Genomic DNA, 21,400 nt, shown 5'->3' with positions numbered 1-21,400 from the left:
TCAGGGAGCTGAAATACTGAACAAGTAGCATATTTTGAAATAGAAAAATCTGAATCCACCCTTGAGCTGTTAAGCTGATTATAGACTATAGTGCTAATAACCTTATACTCTTTGGAAGGCTGTCTTCCCAAGCCCGCGTTGCAACAGTCTCTTAACACTAGGAAGGAAAATGAGATTTCTGCAGCTGCATATTGACTGAGGATCAGAGCTCTCTAATAGAGTCAAACATTTTGCCGTGAACTCAAGGCTATACCTTGGCCTCAGCTGTCAGTTGAGCAGATTAACTTCTGCTCTTCTGTTTCCTTAACTGTGAAGCAACGGCGATACCATATAGTGAATATGAGTGCACATTTAAAAGCTCTCAGAAAGAAACCTTATGATGAGGCATGTGAGAACAGAACCACAGAGATCAGAGCCAAATAACTGAGCAGCAGATGAAGATTTTCCAAACAGTAGCTTGATAACTTAAAATGGCCTTGAATGATAACAGGTGTGAGCCACAATGACATTAAAAAAAATCTCTATGCAGAAACTGAAAAATGCCGCTCTGCCTTGGCACAACACTTCAGTCATGTTTTTCATAGGACTATTTCTATGGATTATTTATGGGTGTCTGTTTCTTGGCACATATTGATCTACACACCCAGTCAAAGACATAAGGTTCCAAGATAGTGATGCCCATAATGCACTCTTGAGACCAGTCTTTCCCAACCTGCTGCTCTCTGAATATTTTTGGACTCTATCTTCCATCAGACCCAGCTAGCATAGCCAATGGTCAGGGAAGATGGGACTGCAGTCCAACCACGTCTGGAGAGTATCAGGTTCGAGAAGGTTGCTCTAGAGCAGCCTTTCCCAACCAGTGTGCCTCCAGATGTTGTTGGACCACAACTCCCATCTTCCTGACCATTGGCAATGCTGGCTGAGGCTGATGGAAGTTGTGGTCCAACAACATCTGGAGGCACACTGGTTGGGAAAGACTGCTCTAGAGGCTTTGGGTATTGTTCAACCTTTGTTGAGGGGAAGTGCCTAAAATACTTCGAAGCTAGATACCCACAATTCGACGTTGGTGCCCAGTAAAATAAAACATTTTCTCTAGTTCTTAGTACAATTATTTTAACAGGAGTGACATAATTCAAAGGCACTGATTATCCACCCTGAACCCAGAAGCTGCTGGGTGGGATGGAGCTACTATGCTGTTACTTAGAGGGAGAGGGGAACAGACAAGGTGATGGGGAGGTTGTCGTAGTGCCAATGCACCAGTGGTATGTTTCCAATGCACCAGTATCCCACCCATCTCTCCTCTCCTTGGTAGGCAACAGCAACCCACCTGCCAGGAAGCTAGTATAGCAGCTTCGCTTCACCCAGCACGCTGTTCCTGCTTGTACCGCCTCAATTTTAACGCCAATTACCTCACCTGCCCGAATTTGACGCCAGCCAAACCGGAATCACCACGACCCCCCCAGGCAAGCCAATTGAATCAAACCCAAGCAGTATGGAGTAGGCAAAACCAAAGAGATTCTGAAATCAGGATCTCCAAAAAAAAAATTCCTACTCAGCCCCATCTGGTGACTAGCAGAGCCCAAACTGACAAGGGAGGGGTGGGTGGGTGCCGCAAGGCAAAAAAGGTGCATGTTTAGGGAGGAGCAGGCTATTTATAGCTGCTCAATCCCTCTCCTAAATGGTCAAGATGCCCCACCTGACCAATTTACAAACTTTCTCGAACCTTCCCGAGTCTTCCCAGAAATAGGGTGGCGGCAAACACGCCCCCGCAAAAATGCAGGAACGCCATTCTCATTGTCTGTCCAGGTCTCTAGCTTTTACGTTTGTGGGAGGTAGAGTTGTTGAGTGCATCCTTGAATCCACTAGCTTCTGGAAGCTTTCTTTTTCTCTCTTACCTTGTTCTGCCAGTGGATTGATTTATGGGATTTTAATGTGCTCTACTGTATATTTTGTTATGATATGTTGTTCACTGTTTTGGGGGCCCTTGGATCAAAAAGTGTTATATCAATACATTTTAATGATGATAACAATAATGGTAATAATATTTAATACTAGGTAATTGACTTGGGCTTAATTTTATTATTTAGTTATTTAATTATTTAGCGTTGAGTGTTCTTTTTCATGATGCAAGATTTTGCCTTTTGTTCTCCAGACGAGTTACACACCCTTTCAATTCCATGCTGAAAATGGTAACAGTCTCTTTGGTTGCTGGGAGACAAGGAAGCTAAGGAAACTGCTAGGATTGTTCTTTTTTTAAAAAAAATAGCAGCTGCCCAACACATTGTCTAGCATGTCTAGATATCTGCGTGGATCCAGAGTGAATCATGCTTAGAGAAGATGAACTGAAATCAGTGGGATAAGTCCCATTGATTTCAATTAGTCTATTGTAAGCATGACTCAGTTTTGGTTCCAACTCATGGAGAACTTTGCTCTATCCCTCTATCCTGCTGTAAGATCTATATACCTTTGGATCTTGGCTGTCACCTTATTGTGTGATATTGCTATGATGACTTTTTAAATAAATAAATGTAAAACATTTTTAAAAGACATAGAAGAAAAATATACATGACAAAATGAAATCTAAACACATAATCAAGTGAACTTCAGAGCAGCTAACAGTAATGGCAATCTAATTCTGAGATGATACTACATCTTTTCAAATATTATGCTAGAGCTAATACTTTGGCTAGACATTTTCTTCAGAGTTAACCTTGTTCCAGTAATTAATATAAAGAGAGGAGACCAAGTTAAAAACAAAATATCAGTGGAATGTGTTTTCCAATCCCACAAATAGATAAAACATGTTAGTTGATTCATTAAGACCGACTGCCACATTTTTCAACGATTCATTGAAACTAAGAAGCAAGCTGTTCTTCAGATAATGTCAATATTTGGTCTAAAGTTTTACAAAGAGTTCTATTTCTTCATTGAGAGTTTCTAAAGAGTGATAATATCCTAATGATTTTCAGGGTATTGCGCCTTGCAAACTTAATGTATGAAGGCACATTTTCAATACCACATTAAAAACTGAAGGGTAAAGATTGCTCATGATCATTTTTTAAAATCTTTTTTAAAGGTGGTTAGGTGAGCATAATATTGACCTTTGATGAACAAAATTTTCTTTGCAAAACCTGAGCAGCTACAGCAAAACATCTGTTTACAATAGCTCATCTTAATTTAGATAAGTAATCCTCTGTAGAGGAAATTCAGGAAGCCTGTGGAACTTATGGCATCTTAAATTAAGCTGGAACCCCTATTCTAAAGTCCATTCAGAATCCTGGCTATGCTTGCTGAGCTGGCATGAGCCCAGCAGAGGGAAAACAAGCCTTTCAAGTCATGTTTGAGTTATACCATCCTTTTTGCCAGGTGATGTGCAAGAGGCTTGGAATAGGTGTAAATCTCTCCTTGCCCTGTCCCCCCCCTCACAAGTCCAGAACACCTCTTTGGGGGGACTTACACTGGTGTACATTCTGTCAGCTGAGCCCAAGATGAGCCAGCACATCGCCAGAGGAACAGGGTTGAAGGAGTTACACTAGTGTATCCCTGGCTGAGCCAGGATAAGGGAGTTACGCTGGTGTAGCCACAGCTTAGCCAGGACATCCTAAAATCCATCCATTCCAAATTCATTCATCCTGTTGGAACTAGGGTTTGGAGTCTGCTGTAAGCCAGTTAACATCAGAACTTACAAAAAAGAATACAGCAACAAAGATTTTTGACAAATTGTTCAGTTTTAAAACGTGCCAGTGATGGACAAACTATGGGTTCCAGATGTTGTGGGATGGCATATCATTCCTGACCATTGGCCATGTTGGCTGAGGCTGATAGAAACTGGAATCCAACAACTTCTGGAAAATCACATTTCCCCTCCCTGAAATATGGCATGCTCAACATGTGACTTGTTGGGAAGCCCAACAACAACTACTAAGAAAAGATACCTGCTTATGCACCAGCCTTGGTGGGGTCCTTTTTTAATTGCTGTAAACTGCCCAGAGAGCTTTGGCTATGGGGAGGTATATAAATAAATAAACAAATAAACAAACAAACAAATAAATAAATAAATAAATAAATAAGGTCAGATGTAATAGGTATGAGCTATCATTTTAATCTCCTCCCATTGCTCATCACTCTGAAGCAATAGTGGATTGCTCAATTGCTCTCTGCAGCGATGTGGGGTTCCGCTCAGTATGGAGTGGCAAGGACTGTAGGGAGGCATTTTCACTTGTCTGCCAGACCTTAAAAAGTGCCTGCATTTGTCCTAATATGTTATGCACATTGTAGATCTTGTTTGCTTTGTTAATAAAGTAGGGCATTGGGCCAGGTGGGCCCTTTTAAAATGTTTCTCCACAACAGCTAGTGCTGAGAGGGGCACCATGTAGTGAGTAAATGAGCCGTTGTTTTAATCTTTTCCTGAAGCCCATGACATGGTATCATTTTTGAAAAGCCCACAAGGAGGCCCTGAAGCTCCCTCCTCCGCTTGCTTAAAATCAGCTTTAAAGAAACTGTTTGACTGGATCTTGTGGCATTTCTTTTGACTATTGCTGTGCTAACACTTCTCCTCCGTTTTCTCAAAACTTCCTTCCCCTGCAAGAGAGGGTTCCATTTCTGCCACTTTCTCAGGAGAATTTAGAATTTCTTTAGAAATGTGGTGGGTGCAGGGTTGAGCTTACCTTATCATTGTGAAGGGGCAGTAGGCAGGACTCTTCTTTATATGTCCATCAAACCCCATCTGCCTGCCTTTCAAGATCTGGAAAAAAAACCATAGGAAAAGTTACATCTGAAATGCCTTCCCAGGAGCTTTAATTGAAGCACAAGTAGTTGGGGAGGCTAGTTACGAAGAGCCTGAGGTCAATGCAATAATTTGATTTTTAAGTGAAGTCCTTCCTTTTACCCTTAATAAAAAATATTTCCACACTATGGTTGCCAGGTCAGAAGCATCCCAAACCCTGAGATTTCAAGGGCAAGCCCAAGTGATGTCATGCGGGGTGGGCCCTAGTGATGTTTTTAAGCATGATACGTTAAGCATCAACCACAGTTACTTGGAGCATACCACTCAATGGATTGTCCCCTTGTAGTGGGCTTGCATGTTCCAATGAACCCTGCAAGAGATGCTGTCGGGAGTCATGTACTCCCAGCAGGATCACCCATGGCGGTAAGGTCAAGGGAGAGGAACCAGACAAAGAAAGATCCAAGAATGTCCTTAATGACAGAACAGGTGGAGGATAACAATGTGTATGTTACCATGGCTGTGAAGGCAGATGAAGACTGCAGCAGATAAAAGACTTCCAATCATCGTGGTATCGATGTCATTGGATCAAAGCCTTTTTCTGTCAAGATTGTGTGTTGATTGTTGTGTGCCGATCTCCCCACATAAAACAAATTCATGCACAGGCATCTTCCAACCAAATTATCTTGGAAGACAATCTTACTCAGCCATGAGTGATCGTCAATGAATGACCACTCAAACAAAAACATTTCTCTGATTGGAAATTAAGGTAGAAATCTTAGCTAAATCAGGGTGTTCCCACATCCAGCTGAAATGATGGGATCATTCCTTCTCACCTGCTTAGGGAGCCTTGGTAGGGAACATTTAATCTAGCCTATTTGCTTCTGGCAAGAAGGGTTTAAGTAATCTCAGGCCAGTCTAGTCACCAGAAGGCCATTGTAGGAAGTGAGACTAGTATTGTGGATATGTTAGATGGGAGCACTCAGGAGTAAAGATGGATGTCCCAGAAGGCTGCAATTCTAAGCACACTTACTAAGGGATTAAGCCCCATAGAACTCAACAGGACTTACTTCTGAGTAGATTTGGTTAGGATTGTGTTGTTGGTAAGGCTTGACTAAGGATCCACTGCAAAGCTATCCATATCCAGGCAGGGTTGGCGACCCCCTGCCTGGAATGCCCTACCTCTGCCTTTTAATGTGGCTGCTCTAAACCTCTTCACAGACTTGACCCTTCCCTGCAGAGAGCGGTTTGAGAAATGAGTAAGAGTAAAAAGATTCTCTACCCTTTTCTGTCTCCCCTGTGGGCTGCTATAAACTATCATTGACAGCCAACCCAATTCCAGTGAGTAATTACTAACAGAGAGAAAGCACACATGGTTTTGTCTACCTTCACAGGCAGTAGATTGGGAATAATACTAATTGAAGCCACACTTCCCAGTATGTGAATTCTCTTTTACCACAATGGGGCAAGAAACAAACCATCATGTAAACAACAAGGTGCATCATCAGTGGGTTTAAGGGGGTTGAGCTGAGCTCATGGAACCGCTGTTGTTGCTTCTATGGAGATAAGAGAGTGAGGTTAAAGGTACACAAAATGCATGTAGAAAAAGAAAAGATAGTGATGATTTCCTAAACTCATTACTATACCAACCACAACAGGATTACTATGAGTAAGGCACATAACCCACAACCAAACAGTGTTCCTACCCAAACCCCAAAACTAAACAAACGTAGCAGCCACTTAACCAAGGTTATAGGAATCTCCATGCAGCACAATCTGACCTGGGGGGTGCAGGTTATGAAGAATACTGTGGCACAATTGCTGACAAGAGTGAGACCCTACCAGCACATAATACCTCTGCATGAAAATCTGAACTTGTTGTCGATTTGCTACCCGGCCAAGTTCAAGGTGCACTTTCCATGTTACGGGTGCCACACAGTACTTTTGTAAGAAATCAATTCTTTAGTGTGGCAGCACCTACACTTTGAAATTCCCTGCCTATTGACATTAGACAGTCGCCTTCATTGTACTCTTTTCGGCATCTGCTAAAACCATATTTTTATTTATACAAGCCTACCCAGCCAGGTAGAAGCTATTGTGCTTTTAATCTGTTTTTAACACATTGTTGGTTTTATTATTTTGGATGTTTTCAAATAGCTGTTTTTAATTGTTTTTGCCAATAATTTTATTATTTTAATCCTTCTGTAAACTGCTTTGAGGTTTTTTTACAATTTTGTTGTTATGTGCCTTCAATTCGATTACAACATATGGGAGCCCTATGAATCAGCAACATCCAATAAATAGCATCTGTTATAAACCACCCTGTTCAGATTTTGTAAGTTCAGATCTGTGGCTTCCTTTATGGAATCAATCTATCTCTTGTTTGGTCTTCCTCTTTTTCTACTCTCTTCTGTTTTTCCAAGCATTTTTGTCTTTTCTAGTGATGATGATGATGATGAACTTTATTGCATATAACCATAGGCCTTTGCCTTTTCTAGTGAATCATGTCTTCTCATTATGTGTCCAAAGTATGAAAAACTCAGTTTTATCATATTAGCTTCTACTGATAGTTCTGGTTTAATTTGTTCTAACACTCAATTATTTGTCTTTTTCGCAGTCCACGGTATGCACAAAGCTATCCTCCAACACCACATTTCAAAGGAGTTGATTTTTCTCTTATCTGCTTTTTTCACTGTCCAACTTTCACATCCATACCTAGAGATCGGGAATACCATGGTCTGAATGATCCTGACTTTAGTGTTCAGTTATACATCTTTGCATTTGAGGACCTTTTATAGTTCTGTCATAGCTGCCCTCCCCAGTCGTAGCCTTCTTTTAATTTCTTGACTATTGTCTCCATTTTGGTTAATGACTGTGCCAAGGTATTGATAATCCTGGACAAGCACCCCTGTCTCACACCTTTTCCAATTGGGAACCAATTGGTTTCTCCATATTCCTTACAGTAGTCTCTTGTCCAGATATAGGTTGTGCATCAGGACAATCATATGCTGTGGCACCCCCATTTCTTTTAAAGCATTCCATAGTTTTTCATGATCTACACAGCCAAAGTCTTTGCTGTAATCTATAAAGCACAGGGTGATTTTCTTCTGAAAGTCCGTGGTCCGTTCCATTTTCCAATGTATGTTTGCGATATGATCTCTGGTATCTCTTCCTTTTCTAAATCCAGCTTGGACATCTGACATTTCTCGCTCCATAAGTGGTATATAAATGTTATAAGTATAATACATAAATAAATGTCAGTTGCATTGTGGGCCTTGGGTCTCTTTCCTCTTTAAGAAATCTTCCTTATACTGACTCAGGCCATTTAGTACTATCTAGCTCAGTATTCATGACATGGACAAACATTGACTCTTCAGGCTTCCAGGTAACAGTCTTTTCCAGAGATTAAATTTTGGACCTTTGCATGCAAAGCATATGCCCTACCAGTGAGTTACAGCATTTCCCCTGTTTAAAAAAGTATATTTTAAAATTGTTCTTTTCAATTCACTAATGAATGCATAGAATACCTAGGGCTGATCCACAGCATGCATTTAAAGCACATGCAGCAGACATTTAAAGCACATGAATCCCAGCACAGAATCATAGGAACTGTCCTTTGTTAAGGGTGGGAAGTATAAAAGTGGGGGGGAACTACACTTCCCAGGATTCTTCGGGGAAGTTATGCACTTTAAATATGAGTTGGATATGCTTTAAATGTACTATTTATTTATTTATTTATTACATTTATACTCCACCTTTCTTTTCATGAAACCCAAGGCAGCTTACATATGGTTCCCAGGCGGTCTCCCATCCAGGCACTGGCCAGTCCTGACCCTGTTTAGCTTCAGCAGGGTGCTGGCCTCATGTGCCTTCAGACCATACCCTGTTTATTGCATGTTTATTATGAGGATCTGCATTACTTCATAAATTTTGCCTGCAAATAAATCATTTCAATTACATTTTAAAATGGAAATAAGCTACAAGGTTTACCTGGTCACCATGGACGATGCACCATCTCTCAGCCTAATCTGCCCCTCAAGGTGAAAACAACTGAGGGGGACCATGACCACCCCAAGCAAGAAGGGCACACTTAAATGTAGAGGAAATAATAATGTATAACCATGATGTGCAATCCGATACATATCATATAGCATAAAGAAATATTTATATAAGCATGAATGTCAAATATGTTTATTATTTACACAAGCTGTAAAGATATTTATAGTGCAATCTTACGCATGTTTACTCAGAAGCAAGTCCCAATGTATTCAGTGGGGGTTACTCAAACAAGGAAGCTTGCACAGGACTGCAGCCTTCAAGTGATACGGAACTTCACTCACCCAACCAAAAATTCAAAACCATGCCATTTTAAGCTGTTTTGCTTTACTTGTTTTACAGTTATTGGATTTTAAATTGATTTATTTCTTATTGTGAGCTGCCTTGGTTTTCAACCATATTTCACAGGGTAGTTGGAAAGATTCCATACACACACGCACATGGAAGATGTAAAAAAAACATACAACCCATATAATAGTTCATTGTCAAAACCAGTTGGTCATTGCAGAACATTTTTTTAAAAAGCAGTTTCCTACCAAATTAAAGCAGTGACAGCTAAGTAAGCCCAGCCTAATTGCTTTTTAAAAAAAGGATTGGAAGTAATCCTTTGCCATGTTCACTCAAAAGTCCCAGTTATTTACAGCACAATCCTAACCATGTCTGCTCAAAAGTAAGTTCCACTGAATTCAGTGGGGTTTACTCCCAAGTATGTGGGATCAGCACTGCAGCTTTACTCCCAGAAAAGTGAGTATAGGATTAAAGTTTCATATTGGGAAGGTTTTCAAAACAGGCAATGAATTACACAAATAAACTGCCCTCTTCAACAGTCCAGGAAAATTTAAACCTGTTTGACTCCTCGTAATTAGAAAAGTATAACACATTGTAATGGCATCGTAAGCCGCAGCATGTACACTTTTTTACATTTCTGTTCAAAAATTATTTGTAAGATAAAATATATCATATGCTCAAACTCAAAATCTTTATTAATACGGTCAAAGACCAGCAGTAAAACAATATCCAATAATACATACATTTAACTAAAATGAACAAAGTTTTGTTCGATTTAAGATATTTTAAAACTATCAAATTATAAAACACCATGTGGGACCAGCAAGGTGTGTTGCTTTATTACTGCAGCGCAATATTTTACAACTGGGAATGTAACAGAAGGGTCCACATCTGCTAAAAGGTATTTTGTATATAATGCAGAGTCTCGGCCTGGGATTCGTTGGAGAAGAGGAGTAATAAATCGCTGTCTTAACTCATTGTAAAACTCACAATTTAATAGGACATGGTCGATGTTTTCTAAAGAGCCACTGCCACATGGGCAGACACGCTCTAGGAGTGGTATTTTTTTATATCTACCATTTAATAAGGTAGAGGGTAGAACATTGTATTTCGCCTTCGTGAATGCTTTTCTTATTCTATAGTCCACTAAGATCCTCAAGTGATTTGCAGGCATATAGGGCGAGCTACGTGGTTCCCCAATTGTATTAATATGTCTAAAAGAGCGTTGATTTTGTATTTCCGTATCCAAAATTCTTTTGGTAATTAATAAATTAGCTTGTTGGAATCCCATAGAAAGGAGAAAGGGCGGGGATAGGCCTAAAGATGTAAGTTTTAGTACTAAGGAATTTCTCCACTCCGAATGGAAGGAGTCATTAAGTACTAAAGGAGCCAATCCCACCGGAAAAAACACTAATTTTAACCAAAATTTTAATTTAAGGATCCATATACGTGAATCCAGTGTTGGAAGACCAGCTTCCAGGCGTAAGATGTTATTTGATACACAGGATGGAACTCCTAAAATGGACCTAAGAAATTTTGTTTGTACTGTTTCTAATAAGGAAAAGTTTGTACGTGCGCTAGCCTGGGTACCATATAGTAGTTGTGGGACAATTTTGGAGGTAAATACTTTTAAGACTGATGGAATATGTTGGCCACCCTTAGTATAGTAGAAAGAAAGAAGGGCATTTACACTTCTTTGGGCAGTTATCCGCGCACATTTGGCCTGAGCTTGCCAGTTACCTGATGAATGTAATACTATGCCAAGATATTTATAGATAGTTACTTGGTCTATAGCATTAACCTCCAGATTCCATCGGTGTTTTGTGCGTTTTTTGGTAAAAACCATCACCTTGGTCTTTTCATAGTTGATTACCAATGCCTCAGTCTTACAGTGATTACTAAGAGCTGAAAGGAGACGCCGAAGACCGACTGGTGAAAAAGAGACTAACACAGCGTCATCAGCATATAACAATGTTGAAATTGGCCTATTTGAGAGCGTAGGATGGTGGGAAGGAATTTTTGCAAGGCTTTTAATTAAGGCATTCACATAAAAATTGAATAACGTTGGAGCTAATATGCAGCCTTGTCTTACTCCATTTGTCATTGGAATGTGCCCCGTTAAATTGCCAACACTATTATATCTGATGCGAACGTAAGTATTTGAATAAAAGGTACGTATACGTAATAACAGTCTCTTATCAATATTTGCAGATTCTAATTTAGCCCACAGTTTGTCTCTGGGGATAAGGTCAAATGCAGATTTAAAATCTATGAAAGCTGCATATAACCCCCCCCGGGCGCTTTGAGTATTTGTCTATTAGATGTTTTAGAACAAGTAGGTGGTCAAGTGTAGAACAATTTACCCTAAACCCAGCTTGTTCATCTTCGAGTATATTTTCCTGCTCAAGCCAGAATTGGAGTTTTGCTAGCAGATGTTTAGCATATAATTTGCTGATCACACTCAACAGACTTATGGGTCTGTAGTTCGATGGATCAGCTCTATTTCCTCTCTTAAATATTGGAACAATAATAGCTAAACCCCAGTCTTCAGGGACGATGGTCATCTGATCTATACTCATAAAGAGTGTAGCTAATATTGGTGCCCACCACTTGGGATCAGTATTGATCATTTCAGCCGTGATATTATCAGCACCGGGGGCTTTTCCTAATTTCAGGGAAGTAATTAGTGTGATCACTTCACTCTCAGTCACTGGGGGCCAGGTAGGAAGATCTTTTAACAGTATTTCGACATTACTGGTCTTATTCTGATCACTTACATAGATCTTTTGAAAGTGACTTTCCCATAGGTTTACTGAAATATGGGAGTCCAATTTTGATATTGAATTTGGCCATCCTCTAGCAACTAACTTCCAGAATAGTGTAGTGTTCTTAATCCTAGAGGCCATGATCAGTTGTTGCCAGTATGATTTCTGGATTTCTAACTTTTTCCGTTTAATTAGATTTTTATAACTCTGTTTTAATTCTCTATATTCCGCCGGTATTTCTGTCAGATTTTGAAACCTATATTCTCTATATTTACAGATCAGAAGATTCTTATGGGCCTGGCACTCCTGGTCAAACCATTGTTTATGACAATTAGAACCTTTATTCCCTCTGGAAGTAGATTTCATGGTCAGATTTGTTTGGACCTCAGAAAGCATCTTCTGATAAGCTTGTATTGTAGGCTCTCCCTGTATTGCTGATAGTAATGTTTCTCTGAGCCGGACCATGGATGGAGAGTATATTATCTCTCTAAAGTGTTTTTCTAATTTAATTGTCCAACGTACCCTAGAGATGGACTCAACAGGTTCCCAGTTTAAAGTTGGGGTATTTACGGGGCGAATCTCTTGTGATCCCCATATAAGTGACAATATAAGGAGTAAATGGTCACTTTCTGTTCGGATATCAACAGAACAGGAAGCTACCATATTGAACCAGTCCCTATGGATAATAAAGTAGTCGATAGTGGATGATCCCGCATTTGACAGATATGTATATTCACCAGACCAATCACCCTCAACAGTTCCATTTACCAGGGTAAAGTTCAGTCTATAAATCATCTGTATAAGAGAAAAACCTGCATAATTTACCCCTTTATCTTTCAAGGAGCGGGAAGGAACTTTGTAATTCTCGTATGACATAGGGCGAATTTGACGGAAATGCTTATACAGTTTCTCATCACTAGGGCCAGTTCTGGCGTTAAAATCGCCGGCTATTAATATTATGGCCTCTGGACGAGATGCTAATAGTTTAACTATGTATTCCTCTAATAATTGGTATCTATATTCAATTTGCTTCTTCTGTCTAATGGGGGGAAAGTAGACATTTATCAGTAACAGACTTGACTCCTTCGTTTTAAGAACTAGAGTCATGGCCAGTCCTGGCAAACATGGTAGATTTTTCAATTATAGTCTTAGTTTGGTGGTAACCATTATACAGAGGCCGCCTTTAGGGCGATCTCCTTTATCGCTATGTGTTGCTGGCATGGTATAAGTCATAAATCCATCAATATCTATTGGATCTATAGCCCAGGTCTCTTGTAACAAAATCACATCAAACTTTTTAAGATAAATCAAAAGGGATGGATCAGTAATTTTAGATTTTGCTCCCGCAATGTTCCAGGAAAGGAGGGAAAGATTTGCAGGGAGTTGAGTACTACTCCATCATGGTTTCAAAGACTGTAACGTTGCTGTTGGTGCCGTCATTAAGCTTTCTTCAACTGGGTTCCGTTAGTCTGTCTGATCCCGACAAGGAGGTTTCTGATGGAGACTTTCCTTCTAAGGGTTGGTTAGGATGTACATCGTTTAAAGATTTGTAGTAAGTAGCGATGTCAAGTTTTGCAATCTTTGAACTATGTCAAATTGCGCCTCGCTTGAGAGATCTATATAAGCTTCCAACAGTCTTACTTCCTCATCGATATATGGGCCACTTTCTTCCTCGGTCGCAGGTATTTGAGTCAATTCGGATCGTTGAGGCTCAGTTGTAAAGACGCTAAGATGAACTTGTTGGTCCGGATGTGTGGAAACATCCTGGCTCGAGTTTAACTCTGCGTGTTTTGCTAAATGCTTCGCGTCAAAGTTTTCTGTCAGGTTTTTAGTTGGAATTTTTAGGCAAAGGAGTTGTGGCACTGCTACGTTCATAAAAAATCTCTTTATTTCAATGCCATGGTGCCATAGACTGAATTTATGTTGCAGCAGAAGATCCGCATGCTCCCAGGAGTCAAACTTCACCACTGCTCGCTCCATGTAGCTATTGTAGTATAGATATTCCACTGAAGATATATTTGCTGGTGAGAACCAGTTGGGCAAAACGCTGTTGAGTAGATGCAACAGATGAGTTCTGCGCTCCCTTTGAGTTAGATATCCGGATGGTTTTGGGTAGTTTGTCAGTACTAATTTCCTGCAGATAAGTTTTAATTGCCATTTTGAGGTGGGAGTCTGCATCTTGACCTCCCTAATATTGGAATAAGGGCGCATACGTTTTAAAATATTCTGATTATATTTAGGTGATTTTGAATCCTTTAGATGAGCAGACACCATTAGAATCTCGGGTTCAGCGGTTCCTTTAAGTTGGTCACTAGTTATGGACTGCTTTGGATGATTTACATGTTGTTTTCCTTTGGAGTCAATGAGTGACTCTAGAATTTTAAAGAGTTTGGAGAAATTCATTTTAACATATTGACGGAATTTAGGGCGCTTGATGTTTTTACTCAATTTAGATGGTCTGGCCATTTTACCATGGCATCTTCTTGAATTGGTCACCTGTTTTCCCTTGTCCTTTTGTTTAGCGTTTACTTGGGACATTTGTTGCGGTTGAGCCAGATTAGATCGAGATAAAGGGTCAGAATGGAGGGGAAGTTTGCTATACACCTCCACAAGTGTAGTTAACAGCTTATTTGCCTCACAAATGAAGTTTTTGATGTGTTCAATGTCCTTAGTCAATGTAAAGAGCCAACAATCTAAGGGTAAATAGCTGGTTGTACTCAGTACGCTTTTTCCCTCCAATAGTTTGGTGGGACTTGATGTAATAATCAGAGATTGTGCCATGAGGTGTAGGCTATCAGAGCCATCCCCGGGTGATCCCTTTTCCATATCCCTCAAGTCTGTAGTTACCACCTGTAATTTGTTTGTTATCAAGGAGCTTGCCGAATTTTCTGCTTGCGCAATCTCCTGGGCCAAAGAGGGAGTTAAAAAAGCAGGACTTTCCAGTTGGAATGCTCCATTTAAATCCAGAGACCAATCCATAGGTGTATCCAAGAGAAGGCCCTTTACAGTCTCTTTCCTTGTATTGCTGCTTTCAACATTAGTCCAAGTTTTAGCAGACTCGGGGCCCTTTTCCTCCAAAGTAAGCTCTTGGCCTTTTTCTTTCATCGTACCAGATAAATTTGTCTGCTCTTTGGGAGAGAAATACTGGGTGATTTTCAACTGTTTGGGCTTTTTTTCTACTGTTGATAATTCCAGAATATCAAGCCCCTGAGTTAGGTAATCTCTTCTCGTGTATAACATGTTAGAGTGTTTGGGTATCACCCAGTCTAGAACTGAGTTTTTGGCCAATTCTAGTTAAAAAAGGTTTAACTTCTACTCACTTTCTGGTGTCTCCAAACCTTCTTAGAGCCAGGAGTTTCCTTTATTTTCCTTTTCCGTTTGTCTGTTGGTTAAGTCCAGATTTTTATTTTCACAGTCTCATTATTTTCTAAAAGAGCAGCTATCTTTGTTTCTCCCAGACAGCCGGTTATAGGAAGCAAACAAACACCAAAGGAGATAACGGGAGGCAGACCTGCAGAATCTAAATGCCCAGCCAACAAAAACATCCCATAGAAAACAGCAACAAAATGAGTGGGACAGAGATTATTCCCCTAATTTAGTTTGGTTTAGCTTGATGTTTTATATCAGGGTTGAGAGCGACCAAACTTGCTGTTATCTGCCGGATGCCATTTCCCCCCCCCTATATCGTATGCTATTTTTGCTAGTACTTAAAAAAGCCTGCATGTATATTTTTATTATAATCATAACTTAAATTGTTTACTGTGCATGCCTTCCAAGATCCTGCTGTGATCTTCTGTTCTAAATGCACAGAGAAAGTACTCTTGATACTGCTGAAAGCTACAAATTTACTGAATTCCTAATGTGCAGACAAGCAGGAAAAGGAAACTGTTTTCAGAATTTGCAATAAGTTTTAGCTATTTCCTGGAGTTCAACAGATCCCTTGTCAATCACAATCGTGACGTCACTTATTTGCTAAAAACCTGAAAGGGCAGGGATTAGAGTAGCAGGTACTAACTGAAGTTGTGGGGTTTTCTTATATTTTGGTGTATATCTCTTGAACCAGACCACCTTGAAACTTAATTTTTTTTACAAAAAATGAAAGCTAAGAGTCCAGAGATTGGGGTGACTCACCTGGAGACCTAGAGAGGACCCAAAAAACTGGAGTCTCCATGTGAAAACCAGAGAAATGGCAACACTATTCCACACTCATTTCTTTCAAAGTAAAAATACTTCAGCTGTCAGGCACACAGTAGGCAGCTAGCCCACCTTCCTGTGTTTAGAAAAAAGCCCATCTGAGGGTATAATGGCATTTTTAGGAAACAGAGGCACCCAGGAAGCCTACAGAGTGTAAACCACCAGTAAGATGATTAGCAGGATGAAAGGACATTTACAAACACCCTTGGCTACCTTGAAAGGAAAGTAATTTTAACAACCACCACCTGTGCCCCCATAGAAATTTATCTATTTTTCTCCCCTTTGATAAAATGCAATTTCTTTTGTCATTAATTGCTGAAAATTGGTTGAGAAAATACAGAGAAATATTTGTACCAGTGTTACTTTTAAAATACAGTGAATTTTTTGGACCACCATACATTTCATGACACTTTCTGATTAACGCTAATTTGGGGCCTTCTTCCAATGAATGTCTTTGTGCTGTGATGAAAAACACACTGAAAGAGATTCTGAATTCATCATAAAACCTATTTATTATTAATTATTCACTCGGCTCTTTTAATAAAGTGATGCCCTAAGCAACAGAGAAATTGTGCTGAACGATTCCTTACAACTGTATCCTAAAATTCAAGTGATGTGTATCTAAAAAAGGTCGGACAAATATTTTTGATATGATCACTGAAAGGTTTTTTGACATGGCTTTCTAACTATTATGCACTTTTGATGGGGTTATTTTGAGGGTAGAATGCCATTGTGCTTATATGTTGCATAAACATGTTATTTTAATAATGATGAAACCCCTAAAAAATGCTACATTTAAATGGCACAAAAGAAGAATGTCCACAATGTGTACTAAGTTAAGGAAGTGTTAAATATCATGGTAAATTAATTTCAGCTAATGAAGATGTATTGTTGGAAAACATCAGCTGTTGACCTGTAAAAATAATTGGATCTGCAATATAAAGTTCCCCTCTTCTGCCCAAGTGTCTGACCTTTGATCTTTGTTATGGGAATGCCATTTCCCCAGAAATAGTGACAGTAATGATTCAGCATTTTCAATGCTAAAATGTCAAGCGAAGTGCTGAAGGCATTTTGTGCGAACATTTGTAAGAACGGAAGTACTGAAAATCAACACACTGAAGCAGTAGCTATGCTTCTTTTCTTATGGAGGCGTTGAAAGGTTTCCACCAGATCTGAACAGTCCTTTGCTCACTGAATGTCCACAACTGTTGTTCTTGTCATTGTTTCTGGCCAACGTTCAGATAAATAAGTGAACCCAGTCTCTGCAAACCAGGAAGCAATTCTACTGATCTTTTCTAGTTCAAACAGCAGATTGGGAGACTTGTAGGTATCGTATGTGGCCCAGTCCACATTGAGGTATGTTATTTAGGAACAATAGAAGCTGCCTTATACCAGGTCAGACCATTAGTCCATCTAGCTCAGTATAGTCCACACTGATTGGCAGCAGTTCTCCAGGCAGGTTCTTTTCTAATCCTACCTGGAGATGTTGAGGGTTGAACCTGGGACCTTCTGCATGTAAAGTAGATGTTCTACCACTGAGCTATGGTCTTTTCCCTACAAAACCTTGTGCATCATGGTATCGTGTAGCTTTTTGCATTTCTATTTTAGCAACAGAGCCCTGAATTGGAAGCATAGAAAGATCCTCTGTGGATATAAATGAAATGGAAAGAATCTGAGTGAAAATAATGTTACAGGTGACTCTAGGAACAAGCATGTACATATGATGCACATGCACATGTGAGAGGTGCATCTTTTTGCTTGAGTCAAAACCTGTGCTCTTCTGAAAATGTGCCTTAATAGTTCAAAGCCCAAACATTCATAATCACAACACAGACCATTTCAAAAGGAAAGCTGTATTACAGTTGGATGAGGAAAAATGAGATTCTAATCACTATAATCTCATAGATACATTGCAATATATTCACAGGTGCATTTTATCTTAATATGCTAATACATTCACACCCCTTAATATAAAGAAGTCCCTCTCCTCTAAAGCAGTGGGGCATAATATTTTTATGGAAAACCCCCAAGAAGACAAGATAGAATTCACAATTACCTATTTCACATCTAAAGAGGTGTTCCTGACCTGTGTGTTTGTGTGCAAGATGAAGTCAGAAGCAAGGAACAGGAACTCTAAGTCTTCTGGCCTGCCCTTGCAGTTGCTTCGAATAAGGATGGCACAAGGCAAAACGATTTCCTTATCTACAGTCTCTTGGTCTAACATCTTGCTGAGATGTTCCTTTAGTGCGTAGAAGAGAATATGAAGTGATGGTATGGCTTATTCTTTTACAGGATTCTGGGCCTTATTGGTGCATGTCAGTGGCGGCTGGTGGCTGCCTGCTGGGGCAGTGGAATCTGCTACGGGTTTTAGTCCAAACTTTCAAGGAGCTGTCCAAGGTGCTAAACCTATTCTGGGAATAGGGTTCAGCTCCTTGAAAATCCAGATGAAAATCCAGAGTGAATTCCACTGTCCCTCTGACATGGAGCTGCCACTGCTGTGTATGTGTAAAAGGAAGAGGTATGGTGATGTGAGAGGAAGTCAAAAGGAGTGTTCCACCCTTCTAAGGGCAAGAAAAAGTTCACAAGATTCTGAGATCTTTCAATATGGGATTTAAAATTCCACCTGTTCCAATATGTACTATGCCCTAACTTATGGTGGTGTCTGTATATGGCAGGAGGGAGTCAACCTTTTGAAGGTCTATTGTGACTGCAGTCAAGGGTCTCCACACAGCCACTTTTGTTTTCCCATTTTTTTAAAAAAAAACATTTTTTCATTATATTTATATCCCACCTTTCCAAGGAGCTCAAGGTGGCATACGTGGTTCTCCTCCCTCTCTTCATTTTATCCTTACAACAACCCTGTGAGGTAGGTTAGGCTGAGAGATGGTGACTGGCCCAAGGTCACCGAGTAAGCTTCATGGCTGAGTGGTGATTTGAACCCTGGTCTCCCAGGTTCTAGTCCAACACTCTAACCACTACACCATGCTGGCTCTTCTTATCTATTCTTGCTTCATTGCATCCCCATTGCAGCCAGGCAAAAACACTTGGGGTGCAAAGCAGGGCCAATGACAGGTGTGGCCTGAGGAGAGGGGGTGTGGCCTCTGGAGAGTTCTGAGGACTAAAACATTATGGGTTGGATCCTAAGATAAAATCACTTAGTGATGTTCATAGAAGGAACATTTTCCATGCTTCTAACACCTGCATTTACCTGCACCCCCTCCAAGCCGTTCTAGAGGTTGGGACCCTCCTAGCCAATGCGGAATGGGTTGCAGGGAACTGCTGTAGGGAGGAGGGGACAGGAGGCTGTATTCAACAAAGCCCTACTCAGAGTAGAGCCACTGAAATTAATATGAACCTAAGTTAGCCATGTCTATAACTTCAGTGGGTCTACTCTGAGTAGGAGTAGCAAGGATTACTAGCTGGAAATGTTCATTTCACTTAATTAATTATCATTAATTTAACTTCCCTTAGGTTTCAAGCTGAATTTGGCAAGGGGGAATTTTGCTCCTTCAACAACCCCACACATTCTTTAGGAAGCCCACCAAAAAAAAACTCCAGGGAGGCATTTGGGGGGAATGGGTTGCTGCAAAGAGAAGGAAGGGGCAGGAAACTTCCATAAGTTATGCTCCAAGACTACATATCTTGCAGGCTATATGACTTGGAAACCTTTGAGGTGTTTAGAGACCCATTGCATTATTTTACTCTCCGTTTCTTGCTTTATGCAGCTTTTCTCACTTTAACCCAAAATCTGATTGGGCAAAAACCATAAACAGTAGAGCTTTATTCATTTGGTCCAATTGGATTGTGTTATTGTTAGCTAAAGTGATAGATATGTTGCATTCAGCATCACTGTCCATAACCTGAACAGCTTTGTGATTTATGATGCATGTACGCTTATAATAGCTCCAATCATTAGCACTTGGCAAAACTTAAAGAAATGCTCAATGTTGTTCTCTTATTATAACTGCTGCTGTTTCCAACTGGCTGGTCTAACCAGCTGGGATTTCAGTATGAACAGGGAATACTTTTTTATATATATATAAGAGTATGATTCCATTCAGTTCTGTTTGCTTTCAGTATTGGAGGATGACTGGTAAGGGTTACCGTGAGACTATTTACAATGCTTTGGTCCCTTGCTACAGGTGATTGCATCTTTGCCCCCACCACCAGTGAAGGCACAGGACATTACAGGGAGCTAAGAGTTGAAACTTTATCAACTAAGAAAACAAGAGCTGCAACGTGTATGACATATGGCCCCCAAGCTCTGGAATACCCTACCCCAAGAAGTCCGCTCTGCTCCCTCCCTGTTGGTTTTCCAGAGACTTCTGTAAATGATCTTGTTCTGGAGAGCCTTTGGAAGGGACTGAAAGTAGAGCCTGACAGTGATTTTATGTCTTCTACGTTAAATTTTACCTTTGTAGTTTCTTTAGTACCAGTCCCTATATATGTGTGTGTGTATATATATATATTGTTTTTTTATGTATTTTAATTGTATTTTATGTATTTTAAATTATTGTAATGTTTTTGTGATTTTACTGCTTACAATTTTATTATGTACTTGTCTGATTTATTTCTGTAAGCCGTCCTGAGTGCCCTATTATAGGATAGAAGGGCGGGATAGAAATATTTTAAATAAATAAATAAATATTAGGCCACGTGCAGATACCTTCTAGGGTCCAGCAGAAGGTTGGGAAAGTCTCTCTGCAGTCTACTTCTGAGCAATACCACCTTGATTTGAGTTCCTGTATTGACTAACTTGTTGATACATACCATACATAGCCCTCCCACCAAAAAGCAAGCCAGAGGGTCCCTATTGGTTCTATTCTGTGCTGCCTTTGTGGCCCAAAGCCTTCTGGGTCCAAGGCCAACCTGCTTCCTCTATCTTCTCAAGTTGATTGGCAATGAGAGTTAGGTGGAGTAAACATCCCTTCATCCTCCAAGTGCCTCTAATCTCCACTCCTCAGGTTTCTGCACTACCTGTCTGTTGTAACCTATTGTAGAAACCAATTAGCCAAATCAGATACAAAACTGCCCAGGTTATGGGCAGTAAGCAGGAGAGGGGAAATTGCCTCCAGGTCCAAACAGGGATACCTCAAAAATTCCTGCTTGGCCCCTTTAAATTAGCAACTAGCTTATTCTTCCCTGCATTACAAGGAGGTAGGGTGGGTCTCCGCATTTGTTCCATAAAGGCTGGACATGAGGAGGAGCTACCTTAAATAGGGACACTTCCCACCTAGCAGCCCAAAGCACCACCAAATGTTCCCATGGGCATGCAGACTCCCTGTCTTCCTCTTCCTTCAGCTCAGGTGAAGCTGAGGAACACCAGTGAGCCCAGTGAACAGTCACAATGAACTAAGGATCTTCAAATCTGTAC

Source organism: Rhineura floridana, chromosome 8 (genome assembly GCF_030035675.1).
Source record: "Rhineura floridana isolate rRhiFlo1 chromosome 8, rRhiFlo1.hap2, whole genome shotgun sequence".
In the NCBI taxonomy this organism is placed as follows: Eukaryota; Metazoa; Chordata; class Lepidosauria; order Squamata; family Rhineuridae; genus Rhineura; species Rhineura floridana.
The sequence above is the reverse complement of the archived record's forward strand: the minus strand, read 5'-3'. Positions refer to the sequence as shown.